Source organism: Zalophus californianus, chromosome 7 (assembly GCF_009762305.2).
Source record: "Zalophus californianus isolate mZalCal1 chromosome 7, mZalCal1.pri.v2, whole genome shotgun sequence".
Lineage (NCBI taxonomy): Eukaryota > Metazoa > Chordata > Mammalia > Carnivora > Otariidae > Zalophus > Zalophus californianus.
In genome coordinates, this window is record NC_045601.1 from 87,543,758 (window position 1) to 87,561,198 (window position 17,441).

At 34.4% G+C, this 17,441-nt stretch overlaps 1 pseudogene; it reads left to right on the forward strand.

Annotated features, from left to right (window-relative positions):
- The first annotated feature begins 16,298 nt into the window (after window positions 1-16,298).
- LOC113927391 lies at window positions 16,299-16,705 on the forward strand (annotated as a pseudogene).
- The last annotated feature ends 736 nt before the right edge of the window (window positions 16,706-17,441 follow it).

A 17,441-nucleotide genomic window follows, 5' to 3' on the forward strand; every position in this document is an offset into this window, starting at 1 on the left:
TGCAAAAGCATTATTTAGGTAAACAAGTTAGAGTTTAATTTGGAAATAGTATCTAATCTATAGGACTGAGTGTAGGAATGTTTTATAATGCCTTGTTACATAAAGAACACAAATGAGTGATTTGCGGGTCGGATATGTGCAGGGTGCATGTGGATAGGAATGGGCCAGGAGTGAAGCACAATGGAAGAAATAAACTTACTTTGGGATATAGCCTCCTGACTAATTAGTACAGAGAGGATAATCTTAATGCCATGCCATTTTTTTTTCTTGAAAACCATAGAAACAAAAACATTTGTCTTAATTTTAAAGATCAGTTTAATTTTAGCTACTGCTAGTTCTAAATGTGCATTTTCCCTGAATTCATTTCACTGACATTTTACTTCACTGCCTCATGTAGTTTAGAAGAAGGCTTGAAGACCCTAAATAAGCTATCAAGCACTTTGGAATGCAACAAAAAAGCAACGAAAAGCCCAGCAAATTACATTAAACCTTAAGTCTATAGTGTGGGTCACTTTCTTAGGGTTGACTTGGTTTTTACATGAGTTACATGGCGTGATTCTTTTTTTTACACAGGAATTGCAATATTTAATATTGTTATCACAACAAGGAATAAACAATTGCTTAAGGAAATGAGTGATCCTCCTTCTCTTAGCTACAGTACTGACTCAGTCATGCAGAACTAATTTCCTGGCGGTCTCTGAATGCACATAAAGCTGCTCTGTAGCTGCCGCTGACAATGAACTAGTGACTGGAAAAAGGAATCTTAAACACAGTCACATCTCCTGACTGTTAAAATCCTGTTCACAAGGCGCGCTGATCTAATACGCTGCTCGACAGAATAACATTTTTTTAAGAAATAGCTAAACAGTATACAAAGTTTCTCCTCTTCTATTTTTTTTTGGGGGGGGGGGTGTTGCTAGGCAACTAAATCATCTTTACATATTGTCCTCAGAGCACCAAAATTCTATTTTGGGTATTTCTCTCCTACGAGTAATTAAATGTTGAAAAGTTTGCTAGATACGTAATTTTATAGTAAATATTTGTCATGACATCCTAAATGAGGCAATTGTTTACTTTCCAATGACCATTTTAAAGAAAGTCCTAAAACAATTTGAGTAGAGAATTGTATGCAGAGAGTGTTAATATCTGCTACTTAAAAAGGAATACACCACTTTAAACAATTTGTAACCCAATTGCAAATTGTGGCTTGCTAATTATTGATTGATTGGATGGATCAAGTGATTGGGTTTTGTTTTAAGTGCAAATATTAGAACCAAATTGATTTCTCAGATAGACTTTACTACTAAGCATAAATAAAGCTGAAAGTTGCATCATACACTTACCCCATGTGGTTTTGTAAGGGACTAATTGTACTGGTAATCTCCTGGGCATGTAGAAGGCTTTACTGCCCTCTAGTAGTTACAGGATTTGTCAAATTCATTTGGGAAATGAATTGTGTTTAGGAATTTAGAGCTATCTGAGAGAAAAAAATAGCATCCATATCTAAAAGTAAATATTAACTTAAATATGTTAAAATTAGAGATAAGGTAAGATAAAACTTTTTCCATCTTTGTATCGTTACTATAAAATTCAAAAAAATTCAATTAGAATACAAAAAGGATGCGTCCTTTTTAATCAAGCTTTATTGACATTTTCAATCAAGCTTTGTTGACATTTTCGACACAGATGATACCTTCTAATGAGCATCAATTATTTTGAAAGAGTTAAATTTGAAGAAATAGGTTATTTTATATATTAGAAGTCATGATGTGGAATAAAGGGAGTTGGGGCTTTAAAAATACACAAGTTGATTAAAGTAGATTAAGTTCAAAACAATCAAACATTTTTATCTATTGAGTTGGTCATTAATTTGAAACGTGAATAAACAAATGCTTTCTTTCACTTAATTTAAAAATAATGAGCCCCATTGACTTAATACACTTATATTACTACTTTTCAAATCAGTAAGCCTGGAAACTTGAAGTTAGAGGTAATCTTTATCTTATTTTGCCCAAAAATTAATTTAGAAGGATTTTTAAATTTTCAAATGCTTGAAAATATTCAAATGTTTTTGTCTTGAATGTCTAATTCTAGCCAGTAAGATTTCTGTTTTGGACATTTGGAGGTTGCTTTTGTGTGTTTCAGCTTATGACCTATTTCTGAAAATGTCTTATGGAAAATTAAAGACCTATTGTCTATGTGGGGTAAGGAAGCTCAAAATACATATTAACATGTCTCCTTATTGGTTATGTTGTACAATCCTCTTGGTCTTTGTTTCTCCCTGATCGATCACAGAATGATTACTGTGTTTTTAGTTTTTACATTCCAATTGTGTTTCTCTCAATTTGTCACTTTTTTCCCCCCTACTGGTCTTCCTATCTATATTTTCTTGCTAAATTATTTAACAGAGGCCTATACACGTTATGTTTTCATTGTGAATTTAACCTTCATCAGTGTAAATGTTTGTTACATTTGTGCTTTTTATTTGAATTCTTTCCTGATGTTAATATTCCAATTTTGCTTTATTTTTAATGAGTTTTGCTCATTTTTCTTTAAAAAATTTTTTTATATCATTTTGGTACTATTATGAGCAGTTGTAGTGGACATCTGTTACTGTTTTTGTTTGCTGTTCTTTCCTTCCCTTTGTGAAACTTCCGGCTTTGCTTGTGGAGGCTATTGCATACTCTACCTTTTCTGCCACAGGGCGGGCTCTGTGACTCCCACACAGTGATCGGTCCAGAAAAAGGATTTGTAGCTGTAATTGGGCCAATCAGAGTCCTTTCTTTCTCTGTGAATCACTCATTATTAATACTCTTTAGGTCTATAGTTTTGGCTTGTTTACATTTTGGTCACCACATGGAGAGAGCTCTCCAGTGAATGAAGTCAGAACTGACAAATGAAGCGAAAGATGAAGAGCCCTAGAGTCCCAAGGCTGCTTTTGAGACACTGGATTCTATCACATTTGAAACCAGTTGCATCTCTGTACTTCCCAATTGTTACATTAAAAAAATGTAACAATTGTCACATTAAAAAATCACTACCTGTGATGATGGGCTGATATGCAGATTCTCCAATTACATGAGACATTCTGTATGGTGAGATAATTCTTTGAAAGCAAAGTTATAAAACTGTGAAGATGAATACATTATTAATATGCCAACAAAGTTTATATGTTAGGTTTCTGCTACTAGAAGACAGGAGTCCTGGCTAAAATAGAAATATACAGTTTTTTATATATATATATACACACACACATATATGTGTGTGTGTATATATATGTATAATATATGTTTAGATTATATATAATCTCAATCTGAGTCTGTTTATTAGGAAATTAAAATCCTTTTTATGTATATTTTTAACAAACATTTATTTTAATATCTTATAATTTGTTTTCAATATCTCTCAAGATATTTAAAACATTTAGATGATATGCTGCAGTGGTTAAGTGCACAGTTTTTGGAAGTATTTTGCTTAGTTTCAATTCTGGCTTCTTGGCTGTGTGCAAATGGGCACTCAGTTAATCCACTTCTATACAATAAGGGGAATGATAACACCTACATTGTAGGGTTCTTGTGAGAAATAAAATTGCAGTTGACCCTTGAGCAATGCAGCGGATAGGGGTGCAAACACCCTGGGCAGTGGAAAATCCATATACAACTTTTGGCTCCCCCCAAACTTAACTATTAATAGCCTACCATTGACTGTAAGTCTTACCAGTAACATAGTCAATTAACACATATTTTGTATGTTACATCTATTATCTATTGTATTCTTACTATAAAGAAATCTAAAGAAAAGAAAATGTTAAGAAAATCATGAGAAAATACATTTGTAAGGCTGTATTGTATTTGTCAATACTATAAATTCACATCATCTGTTTATAAGAAATTGTCAGTACCTACATCAATATTGTGTTATAGAGTACAAAGCACTGTAGATGTTATATGTATTACTAAAAATAGACATCAAAAGTGGAAAGGTAATATGAAAAAGAAATTCATATTTATTTACAGGCATAATGATTCATGCAGTGATAATGAAGAAACAGCAGTATGGTTGCTTTATTATAGCCTAGTCTAATCGATCTGCTTATACCGTGGTAGCCTAGCCTAACGCATGAATTGTTATAAAATTTTTATGGTATACAATATTAGTCATATTTATAATACAGTGTTGGAAACATTACATTAAAGAAATAACTTGCCTTTGATGATAGTCTGGTAGGCAGATTCTCAAGTTACATGAGAGACAAACTATGGTAAGGTATTTCTTTGAAAGCAAAGTTATAAAACAGTAAGAAGATGAATATATTATTACTTTTATATTAAATATCACTCAATTTATCCCTACATGAGAATAGGTTACCTACTTCGCTACAAGTCTTGCACATTATTCTACATGATGAATACTTAGGAAATTACCATTCATTAAGTGGAAGTGAATCATCATAAAGGTCTTCGTCTTTGTCCTCTTCACATTGAGTAGGCTGAGCAGGAAAGGGAGGGGTTGGTTTTGCTCTCTCAGGGGCAGCAGAGGTAGCAGAGACTGAAGTGATAGAGGAGGTGAAAGGGGGAGGCAGGAAAGGAGGGCACATTCTGAAAAAAAATTGTAATTTCAAATTGGCTTTTTTGCTTTTTAATTTCTCTAAAATGTTTCTATACAATACCAATGACCTTGTGCACAATATTTAGACACCGTTTTCTCCAGCAGGAATTTGTTTCAGGTTTGATGGATTTCGTGGCTTTTTTCTGTAACAATGATAGCTTATCCGATGGTATAATCCTTCCTGACTTTCATGTTTTTCTCCATCACGGTTCTCTTCCATAGCATTGATAATCCTTTCCATTGAATACTGTGTGTAATGAACATTAGATGATGTTTTGACTCCCTGATTTATAGACTGAATCAGAGACATTGTGTTTGGGGGAGAGTAGGCCCCTTTGATACTGAACTCATGGGGTTCTGGGCGGCCAGGGGCACTGTTCAATATCAAAAGAACTTCAAAAGTCTGTCCCTTAATAGCAAAGTACTTCCTGACTTCAGGGACAAAGCACTGATAGAACCAATTCAGAAAAAATGTTTTTATTGTGCAGGCCTTCTTGTTGTACAACCAAAAACTGGCTAGTGTTTATCTTTCCCCTTCAAGGCTGGGGGGTTAGCACCTTTATAGATAAAAGCAGTCCTGATCATAAACTTGATCCCACTTGCACAAAACAGTAGAGTTAGTTAACCTATTCCTTACTGCCTTAAATCTTGGTGCTTGTTGCTTTTTCTTACTAATAAATGTCCTTTGTGGAATTTTATTTTCCAGAACAGGGCATTTTTATCTGCATTAAGAAATACTTTAGTCAGAGATAACCTTTCTTCTCAACGATTTTCTTAATGGTATCTGGGAACTAATATCTGCTGCTTTTTGGTGGGCAGAAATGCTTCTTATGCTATCCTGACTTTTTTTTTTTTAAACCAATCCACTTTCCAAAATTATCAAACCATCCTTTGCTGACATTCAGTTCTCCAGCTTAGACCTTTTACCTTCTTGCTTCTTTGTGAATCATTTTAGAATTTATAGGTATGCCTTTCTTATAGCAATCCTGTGCTTACATAAAAACTGCATTTTTAATATGAGCTAGTGCAAGGTGTTCAGGCCTGCTGGCATAGCTGCAATAATAGCTTCATAAATCTTTTTGTTTTATGCAATGGTCCTTATGCTGGATTTATATATCTTGAAATGGTGGGCAACCACAGCAACTGCCCTCAACCTATGGTACGTATCAAGCAATTCAGCTTTTTCTTGTAATGACATGACTTTTCTCTGCTTCCTGGGAGCACTTCCAGCATCACTAGTAACACTTTGTTTGGGTCCCATGATGTTTTTCAAGTTTTAAGCTATTGCACTAAACATGAGGAAAAAATACGCAAGAGCCATGAGAGATAACTTTTTACTGTGTTACACATTTTACTGAGGAGATGAACTGCTCACATGGAAATGATTAGCATCACATGGTATTTTAGGCAGAAATTTGTAACACTTGAGCTCACTGCAAAAGCAACAGAAATTATGGTAGTACAGTATATACTACAGTTAATTTTATGCAGTTATTTAATATTGCATCTTTCTTTACATTTCTCTTGACTGTAAATGGTGCCATGTATGGTTTGTATTTGCATAAGTTTTGATATATTTTAACTTTTTGTAGTGGATTTGTGTATATTTCATGGTAGTAAATGATAAAATAGACTAGTATTTACATACAATATATATTCATAACATACCTTTTTCTTAATTTTCTCAGTATTTCTAGTCTGTTAGTATATCTGTCAGTTTTTTCAAATTGTTACAAATCTTCAAATATTTTCCAATATTTTAATTTTTGAAAACCAGCTTTTAAATTTATTCTTCTCAAACTATTCCCCCCCAAAAAAATAGAAGAGGAAGGAAAGCTTCCAAATTCATTCCATCAGGCCAGCATTACCATGATTCCAAAACCAGAAAAAGACTATAAAAAAGAGAACTTAGAGACCAGTATCTCTGAATATAGATGCAAAAATCCTCAACAAAATATTAGCAAGTCAAATCTGAGATTACCTTAAAAAAATATTCACCATGGTTAAGTGGGATTTATTCCTTGGATGTGCAGGTGGTTCAATACTGACAAATCTATCAATGTGATAGATCAACAAGAGAAAGAATAAAAATCATGTGATCATTTCAGCAGATGCAGAAAAAATATTTCACAAGGGACAACATTATTGGTTATAAAAAACCCTCAATAAGGCAGCTTTACAAGGAACTTATCTCAGTGCAAAAAAGGGCATATATGGAAAACCCACAGCTACATCATCCTCAAAAGGGAAAACTGAGCTTTTCCCTTAAGATCAGAACAAGACCGGAATATCCTCTCTCACCATTTTTATTCAACATAGTACTGGAAGTCTTAGCCATGGCAATCTGATAGGAAAAAAAAAAAAAGGCATCCAAACTGTAAGGAAGAAGTAAAATTTTCACTATTTGCAAATGACATGATCGTATATATAGAAAAACCTAAAAACTCCACAAACAAGCTACCAGAACTGGGATAAATTAATTCAATAAGGTTGCAGGATACAAAATCAATATACAGAAATTGGTTGCATTTCTATACACTAATGAAGCAGCATAAGGAGAAATTAAGCAATTCCATTTATAAGTGCACCAAAAATAAGATACCTAGGAATAAACCTAACCAAAGAGGTGAAAGATCTGTACTCTGAAAACTATAAAACACTGATGAGAGAAATTGAAGATGACACAAATGGAAAGATACCCCATGCTCATGTATTAGAAGAACAAATAATGTTAAAATATACATACTCTCCAAAGCAATCTACAGCTTTAATGCAATCTCCATCAAAATACCAAGAGCATTTTTCACAGAATTAGAACAAATAATCCTAAAATTTGTACGGGACCACAAAAGATGCTGAATAACCAAAGCAATCTTGAAAAAGAACAAAACTGGATGTATCACAATCCCAGATTTTAAGATATACTATGAAACTGTAGTAATGAAAACAGCTTGGTGCCAGCACAAAAATAGACACATAGATTGATAGTACAAAATAGAAAACCCAGAAATAAACCCACAGTTATATGGTCAGTTAATCTTTGACAAAAGAGGCATGAATATGCAATGGGAAGAAGACAGTCTCTTTAGCAAATGGTGTTGAGAAAACTGGACAGTTACATGCAAAAGAATCATACTAGACCACTTTCTTACACAATACACAAAAGCAAACTCAAAATGGATTAAGGACCTAAATGTGAGACCTGAAACCACAAAAATCCTAGAAGAAAGCACAGATAGTAATTTCTCTGACATTGACCATAGCGACACCTTTCTACATGTCTTCTGAGGCAAGGGAAATAAAAGCAAACATAAACTATTGGGAGTACATCAAAACAAAAAGCGCAGTGAAGGAAAGAATCAACAAAACTAAAAGGCAGCCTACTGAATGGGAGAAGATATTTGCAAATGACACATCTGATTAAGGGTTAGCATCCAAAATATATAAAAAACAACTCAATACCTCAAAAATAAATAATCCAATTTAAAAATAGGCAGAAGACCTGAACAGACATTTCTCTAAAGAAAACAGAAAGATGTCCAATGGATACATGAAAGATGCTCAATATTACTCATCATTAGGGAAGTGCAAATTAAAATCACAATGCGATATCACCTCATACCTGTCAGGATAGCTAAAATAATAAAAAAGAAACAAAAACCGAAAGAACAAGTGTGGTGAGGATGTAGAGAAAAAGGAACCCTTGTGCACTGTTGGGGGCAATGGAAACTGGTGCAGCCTCTATGGAAAGCAGTATGTGGTTCCTCAAAAAATTAAAAATAGAATTATTCCCATATTATCCAGTAATTCCAGTACTGGGCATTAACATAAACAATACAAAACGCTAGTACAAAAAGATATATGCAGGGGCGCCTGGGTGGCTCAGTCATTAAGTGTCTGCCTTCGGCTCAGGTCATGATCCCAGGGTCCTGGGATTGAACCCCACATCGGGCTCCCTGTTCAGCAGGAAGCCTGCTTCTCCGTCTCCCACTCCCCCTGCTTGTGTTCCCTCATTGTGTCTCTGTCAAATAAATAAATAAAATCTTAAAAAAAAGATATATGCGGTCCTGTGTTTATTGCAGCATTATTTACAATGGCCAAATTATAGAAGCAGCCCAAGTATCCATTGATGTATGAATAGATAAGATGTGATATATATACACAATGGAATATTAGTCATAAAATGACTAGAATGAAATCTTACCATATACAGCAACATGGATCTACAGAAGATAACAAGTGAAATAAGTCAGTCAGTGAAAGACAAATACCATATGATTTCACTCATTGTGTGGAATTTAAGAAACAAAACAAATGAACAACAAAAAAGATCAACCAAAAAACACTCATAATAATAAAGTACAAACTGATGGTTACCAGAAGAAAAGTGGGTAGTGGGATGGGTGAAATAGGGGAAGGGGATTAAGAGTACACTTAGCATGATGAGCACTGAGTAATGGATAGAACTGTTGAATCACTATATTGTACACCTGAAACTAATATAATACTGTATATTAATATATGGGATTAAAATGAAATGTTCATTTAAGTCGACCTGTGCAGTTCAAACCTGTGTTGTTCAAGGGTCAACTTTATATGTAATCCTAATAAGAACTGAAATATGCAAAGTGCTTAGAAAATAGACATACATGCTAAGGTTTTTATTTCATTTTAATTTTCCTTATCAATGAGTTAAGTATATTTTCTGTGATAAAGAGATCTTTTCTCTATTTAAAAAAATTACTAATGGTTTTATTTTTAAAGCATTTCTAGTTCTATATAAACCTAGTCGTGGGTTAAATTTGTTTCTTTCCCATAATATTCAGAACAAAAAGATCTGCAGGCACATTTTATTTCACAGGATTTTTTTTGTTTTTATGATTATACTTATGCTCATTACTTCTGTTTGTTTGGCTGTCTTCCTCAGCAGCACCTGTAAATCATGGTTTGGGTCTCCATTCTCTGCCCTCTTCATTTATCATTTATTTAACTTTCATTTATATTTCATTTTCCCTGGATTCTTAGGAAGCATTTTCATTCTGTCACTCATTTCTCTACAGTGTTGATTCTCCTTTCTAGGGACTCTTACTGGGGAACTTAATTCTGATATTTTAGATAATTTTCATTTTGTTTTCTGTCTTTAACTGGAATCCCTTTTTACTTCTGTACCCTGAGTCACTCAGCCCATTGTCTTTTAATCTAATCTTTAATCTCGTGTTTCACAGTAGCTACATCTTGTATTTGTATTACAGCTGTGCAAAGTAGATGCTTTCCAAATATTTAGTTTCCTAGAAAAAAAAAACTTAATGTATAATTTGTCTGTCAATCTTTAGAGAAATTCTCCCTTTCTCTTACATTGCAGAATATTCTCTTCCTTTCTCTGTTGTTGCTAATGATTTATTCATCTTAAACTAGAATAGTTCTATATGAGATTGATGTTTACCAACAAAAATGTGAATTCTTTTGCATGCACATAATGATTGGCTGGGCATGGGCAGGGTCCTTCTTTGCAGTTTCCAACTGCACTGTCTAGTTGTATACCCACTCAACAAATTCCCATGGCCTTGCAGCATTTGCATAAAACAACTTTAGTGGCCAAAAAGGAAATTTGTCCTGTTCCCATTGACTGGTTATCTCTGTGGAGGAAAATGTATTTGTGTATAATAAAATGCAATTGGTCCTTCTTTGACCAAGAGGAATACATTAAAACACCACAATTTAAGTAAACTGAATCCAGGACACTCTCAGACTTAAAAAAAAAAACCTATTATACATAAACATTTTTAATAGGTTTCCAGTTCTAGCAATTAATAAGACAAATTAATCTGAAAAGGCTGCTGTTATAAAATATGATAAAAGAAAATTCTTCATATATATATATTTTAAAGATTTTATTTATTTGACAAGAGACATGGCGAGATGGGGAACACAAGCAGAGGGACTGGTAGAGGGAGAAGCAGGCTTCCTGCTGAGCAGGGAGCCCGATGCGGGGCTCCACCCCAGGACCCTGGGATCATGACCTGAGCTGAAGGCAGACGCTTAACAACTGAGCCACCCAGATGCCCCCTTCACATATATTTTTAAGTGACCATTTGAGCATCCCAGAAACTAAGAAAAACTGAGTCTTAAAAACAACAACAACAACAACAACCTATGAAACCAAAATAAGAGTGGTTGAATGCCTAAACAGGCCATTCTGGAGGATTTCCAGTTTGATAACTAAGGGGTTTGGTTTTTAATGTCTTCCTTGAGAGATACAACAAGACCTTGTTTGATTGTATAAAAGGTGATGGGAGGGAACCAGAACCTTAAAACACTAGGAATTTACCACTGGTAACACAGCAAGTCTTTTCTATGTTTCTGTTTAGACTCTAGGTCAGAAAAAATATTTTACCTATGAATTTGTAACCGAGAGCCTAAATCTCAAATTGTTTGGATTGCAAATTTATACTATTTGTGTGGGCTAGAAAGCACCACTCTGAGAAATATATCCCAAGTCAAGGAACATCTGGTAAAAGCAAATGTAAAGATGCTCTATGGGAAAGCAGAGAAAACTCAATTCTTAAATAAAAATTTCTCTATGCAAATCCTTAAAATTAACTCAAGAATTTCTATCCCAGTAACGGTGAACTGTGCTATCTACACTTTGCTAAGGACAAAGGAAAAGTGGAATACATATAATCTAAACCTAGACATAAACTAGGTAATGCTATGGCCATAGCTTCATGAAGGCATGGGAAGATACCGAGATAGTGAGGAAATACTGGATCAAGATCCAGGAGAGGCTAGAGACCCGGGGGCATTAGCACATCTTTTGGGTCTGCTTTTATTCTGGAGACATTTGTTCATTTTGGAAGAGACTGGACTGATAATCTGGACATTTAGGGAGCAATTTTGACAATCCCATATTGCTAGGGGTCATATGTTAAAGTGAGGACCTACCAAGTGATATGTTAATGAACATACTTTCTGTGAGTGGAGACAGTAAACCAGAAGTAGAAATAATCTAACAGACACTATAGCTGAGTTTTGTGACCTCTCAGTCCCTGAACTGGAGTGTAGTTCTCCCCTAGGCACCTGGAAAATGCAAAGCAAATTCTCTGTGAAAGAAAATAACATTACTCTGGGCCTGAAATTATTTCTATAACTTTTTCAAAAGGATTGTATTTATTGACATAGAGCGAGAGAGAGCGAGAGAGAGAGAGAGAGAGCACAAGCAGGGGGAACTGCAGAGGGAGAGGAAGAAGCAGGCGCCCTGCTGAGCAGAGAGCCTAGCCTAACGTGGGACTCGATCCCCAGACCCTGGGATCATGACCTGAGCCAAAGGTAGATACTTAACCAACTGAGCCACCCAGGTGTCCCTATTTCTATAATTTTTATATACAGTATCCACCACTCAATCAAAACTAACCAGACACATCAAGAAATAAGAGAAACCATAACAAAAATAGATAAATATTTAAACAGAACCACAGGGGATCCAGATAATGAAGTTTTCAGAAAAAGATATTAAAATAATTGTGCTTAATATGCACAAATAAAATACAAGCAACACTGAGATTTTCAGCAGATAATTAGAGAGTATAATAAAAACCAAATAGAAATTCTATAACTGAAAAACACAATAACCAAAATTAAGAGAGAACATGGTGTCTTTAATGTGAACACTTGACCCACCCTCCAACATGTGCCCTCTCAGACTAGGTAATGTTCTAGGGTTATAGTAAATTCTGCTTTTATTTTCATGTACATAACCTTTTGTGAACTGACCCCAGGTGTTTTGTTTTTGTTTTGTATTTTAAATGTTATCTCATTTGCAATGTATCTTATATAAATGGATCAATTTTATTATATACATGTGTATAGTTATATAACTCTATATTTCCATACCCAATATACATATATTTCCATGTTTAGTGTGTATAAATATATATATAAATATATATATATATATATATATCTCCTTGTTTTTTCATCCTTTGAGTAAGTGGGCATCTAAATGGCATTTCAATTAGATCCCATACTGAATCAATCCTTTGTATTTTAATGAAAAGTTAGAAGAAAAAGTATACATTGATTCCATCTGCATCTTAAATTTGAATATCTTTTAATTTGTTCAATCATCAAATTTTTATAGATTGTTTTCTTCTTTTTGAGCCAGCAATTCATTGCCATGTACTGAAGTTTCAGTGATGAACAAGAAATATCCCTTCCCTCAATGAGCCTATATACTAAATAAGAGATGATTAAGTAAACAAGCAATTAAAATTTGATACAATTAATTTTATGTTAGAAATAAGTGCAAGATGGCAACTTTTAGAATTATCTCTCACCCACTCTACAGGGAACAGGAAAGTCTTTTTGAAACAGTTGAATTTACCCTAAACCTGAAGGATAAGTATTTGAAGATTGGAAGGAATAACATTTTAAGTGAGACATTAAAATCTTTAAAATTCTGCTGTGGATGGAGTAATAATTTAAGGCAAAGTGTAAGTGCCAGGAGAGGCAAATCTGTATGTTATCCCAAAGGGTATTATCCTCCTTTTAAAGAAATTCTACTAGCAACATAAAACTATTTAAGACTTTTAAAAATGGGAAAATACTACAAATATTTTACTTTTCAAAATCTAGATGTAATAGGGTAGAAAGATTGCTCTGCTCTAGGCTAGAAGACAAGATATCACTTATAGACTACTATAAGTAATTCAGAGAAACTTTATAGGACTCAAAGGTATCCTTAATGGGGACCAAGAAAAGAGCATGCCTTTAAGAAATAATAGAGATAGACAAAGCCTGGAAATTGGTTGAATACAGAGAAGACTGAGAAAGATGCCATAAGAATAAACCTCAGTTCCTGGCTTCTACAGTGTGTATACTTTACTGCATTTGCACAGATAAGAATTTCTGGAGTTGGAGCAGATCTGAAGGAAAATTTTATTGGCCCAATGGAAATCAAGTTTAGAGTTCAAATGTGTAAGCACATATATTTAAAATGTAGAGGAAGAGCAAGTATAAGAGTATACAGTAACTCCATATCTAAACATAGAGTTGACATCAGGTCAGAAATCCATGGAGGAGTCTGGGTCGGCCAGTGGAGGTAATATATATAACTCTTTGAATAGGGAGAGAAGGCATTGATAATGGGAAAGATGTCTAACTTGCCAAGGAAAGGCTGGATATTATCCACAAATTAAAAATAGGCAGCAGAGAAGTGACCTAATTAGTTGGGAAAGATCTGTTATGACAGTAAAGGAGCAGATTTGATGAAACTGTGGGCTAGGGTTTGTGATTCAATTTAACCTTTGCAAATTATCATGTCCATGGGATAAGGAGGAAATCTAATGAGAACTGCTAAAGTCAGCTTTGCAGGAGATTAATGGCTAGAGCCTAATGTATAAAAATGGGCTTGTTCTAGACACTACTTTTTCCTTGGAGGAATCCCAACTTCTTACAAAATAGTCAAATCTCTTAGTTTGTGAAATCTAAAAAGTTTATAACACTGACTTTTCCATTAAATAAACCTGCAATGCAAAGTGAATCTAATCATGTGCATATAAGTCTTAAATTGTGTCGTCTTGGAGTAAACATATATATATATATATATATATATATATATACTTAAAACATGTTCTTTAGAAATCAAGTTTACATAAATATATTTTTTTCTCAAAATTATAAAACCATCTCCTGGAATTTTTCATTTTATGTTAATTGCTTGCTTTATGTTTATCATTGCCAAAGAATAAACTGTTGAGTTTGGTCTTATCTAAATAAACATGATGAGTATTCTAAAAGAATTCATTCATGGGCTGTTTGAGGCAAAAAGAGAACTGTTAAATTGAGAGAAATTTTATTGCACATTTTCCAAAACTCTGTGTTATCCTTTTTAAGGCTAAAATTCTCCTTCAATGGCTAAAATTTTAACACATAAACTTTATCTCCTAAAAAAACCATCGACGGTTACTTACTTAAAATGGAATAAACAAACTTCTCATCACTACTCAAGTATTGACCACAGCCACTTAAAGCATATTTACATTTTTTAAAAATCACGTGATAAGTAAATAATATGTTTGGGACCTCCAAATACAGCATATTTGTGTATTTCTTCAATAATATCCCTTTGTGTTTTAAATTTATGAACTGGAAATGGTTACTTGCATACTTGCCATACATATATTTATTGCCACTAAATCACTGATTTTTACAATTCCTAGGCTGAGGTACACATATACCATATAGGGTCAATTGTATTATGAGAAGTATAATTTTTCACTAAGTAAAAACTTCAACTTATGATTTTTATTCTATGCTTCCGCATAAAAGAAAGGCACCCGTAAAGCAAATCTGTGTTTAACAGCAACAGAATCTGAAAATTCAGAATACTATATTCAACCCTTTCCAAATTTTCTCTCTAAAATTTTCTTAGTACATTAAGACTTAAGTTCTGTTGTACAGGAGAGGTAGTGGTTCAGGATTAAAACAAAACATTCCCTTGGATGAATTGCTTCAGACTTTCTAGCAGGATTTACAAAGAGAGAATATCCAATGAAATGCTTTGCGTCAACTAAAATAAAGCTTAGAAAAGCGCATATATATTTAACAGACATATGTCCTAAACTCATTAATTAATGGTTATGAATATCAGATACTGAAAATTACTGATAAACCAATACATCCTAAAGACTATTTTTTTAAACTGCAGGTTTACTATACCTTGTGCTTGCAATCATTATTACAACCAGCTTTTAAATAGCACTTTATAATACACAAATCACTTTCTCATATATTATTTATATCTCATATATTATTTCCTTTATATCTAACTTCAAATTTTTACCTAAAATAAAATCTTAATTCAGTTCAATCTTTTCTTTTTCTGGTTGTAGAACTTATCCTAAGGGAGGGTATTATACACAGCAGTAGTTTAATTTCAGGGTTATTTTAAAAGAAATATGAAAAGAGAATAAGTCATAATCAGAGATAGCCCAGAAAAGCATGAATAATGTGACCATGAGTTCCTTATTACATGTCTACCGTCATTTTGCCAAATATGGACAACAAAAGACATAATCAAAAACAGCTCAATAGTCAACTCTGGGCTGAGCGTCTGCGTACAGCTCAGGTCATGATCTTGGAGTCCCAGAATCAAGCCCCCCTGTTGAGCCCCATGTGAGGCTCCCTACTCAGCGGGGAGTCTGCTTCTCTTCTCTCTGCCTGCTGCTCCCCCACTCATGCGCTCTCTCGCACCCTCTCTCTCTCAAATAAATAAAATCTTAAAAAAAATAAAAGTTTTGGGCGACTGGGTGGCTCAGTTGGTTAAGCGACTGCCTTCAGCTCAGGTCATGATCCTGGAGTCCCGGGATCGAGTCCCACATCGGGGTCCCTGCTCAGTAGGGAGTCTGCTTCTCCCTCTGACCCTCTTCCCTCTCGTGCCCTCTATCTCTCATTCTCTCTCTCTCAAATAAATAAATAAAATCTTTATAAATAAGAAAAATAAAAGTGTTTAAAAATGGATTAAGTTCAGGATATAAGATTGTGCATAGAAATAATGGATTATAGCTCTTTGAGGAAGACGCGGTCGCAGCTGCAGCGGTGGTTTGCACGCCCCGCTCCTGCTCCTGACTCACAGCTGTTCTCACTGAGAAACTCACTGAGGAACAAGTCGGTCAGGAAGCCGCGCCGCAACCATGGCTTTTAAAGACACAGGGAAGACACCCGTGGAACGGGACGTGGCGATTCACCGAATTAGAATTACTCTCACCAGCCGCAACATAAAATCTTTGGAAAAGGTATGTGCTGACTTGATCAGAGGCGCAAAGGAAAAGAATCTCAAAGTGAAAGGACCGGTTCGGATGCCTACCAAGACTCTTGAGAATCACTACAAGAAAAACTCCTTGTGGTGAAGGTTCTAAGACCTGGGATCGTTTTCAGATGAGGATCCACAAGCGACTCATTGATTTGCACAGTCCTTCTGAGATTGTTAAGCAGATTACTTCCATCAGTATTGAGCCAGGAGTTGAGGTTGAAGTCACCATTGCAGATGCTTAAATCAACCTTTTTAATAAATTGATTATCAGTTGTTAAAAAAAAAAAAGAAATAATGGATTATAGTGTTGAAATTTTTTTTTAAAGTTTTGGCATATTAGATGAATACTATCCCTGGGTAAAATATAACAAAGAAAGGTGATTATAGGATGAGAACCTGGATATCCTTCTTTAAGCCCACCAAGGGTTTTATTTCCAGTCTCCACCAATTCACTCTCATCAGACTTCTTAGCATATTCTACCACTTCTTTTGTGCAGACTTCAAAGAAGTCGCAGAGATGTGTACTGATAGGACAAAAATAAACACAAGGATACAGAAATGCTTTTTTTAGCATACAAATCACAGAGCAATTCAAAATACCTAGTTATTGGATAAGGAAGGAAAACAAAAACATGATTTCCTGCATAACTAGAGGTAACCTTGCAGGAAATTAGTAATTATCCATTAATAAAACAATGCAAACGGTAGTATAGGTATAATCCAGTTTCCTCTCGATGGCCTGCGAATTCTTCTGCAGGCTTAGATCTTCTGGATTGAGTGATGGAAAAATTACTATTTCTGATCTGTTTAGAGCAGAGAACAAACTCTTTTGTTCAATGTTTCTTAAAAAAAACAAACATACAACCAGTTTATCTTATTAGAGTAGAATTCATTTTCTCTCTATTTTTTATGGAGCTAGTACATAAGACATTTTCATGGCAAAAATAATGTCTGGCAACATATTTTACCCATTCTATTTAAAGCTAGTTTTCTAGGCTGAAAATATAGTTTTGGGAAGGAGGAA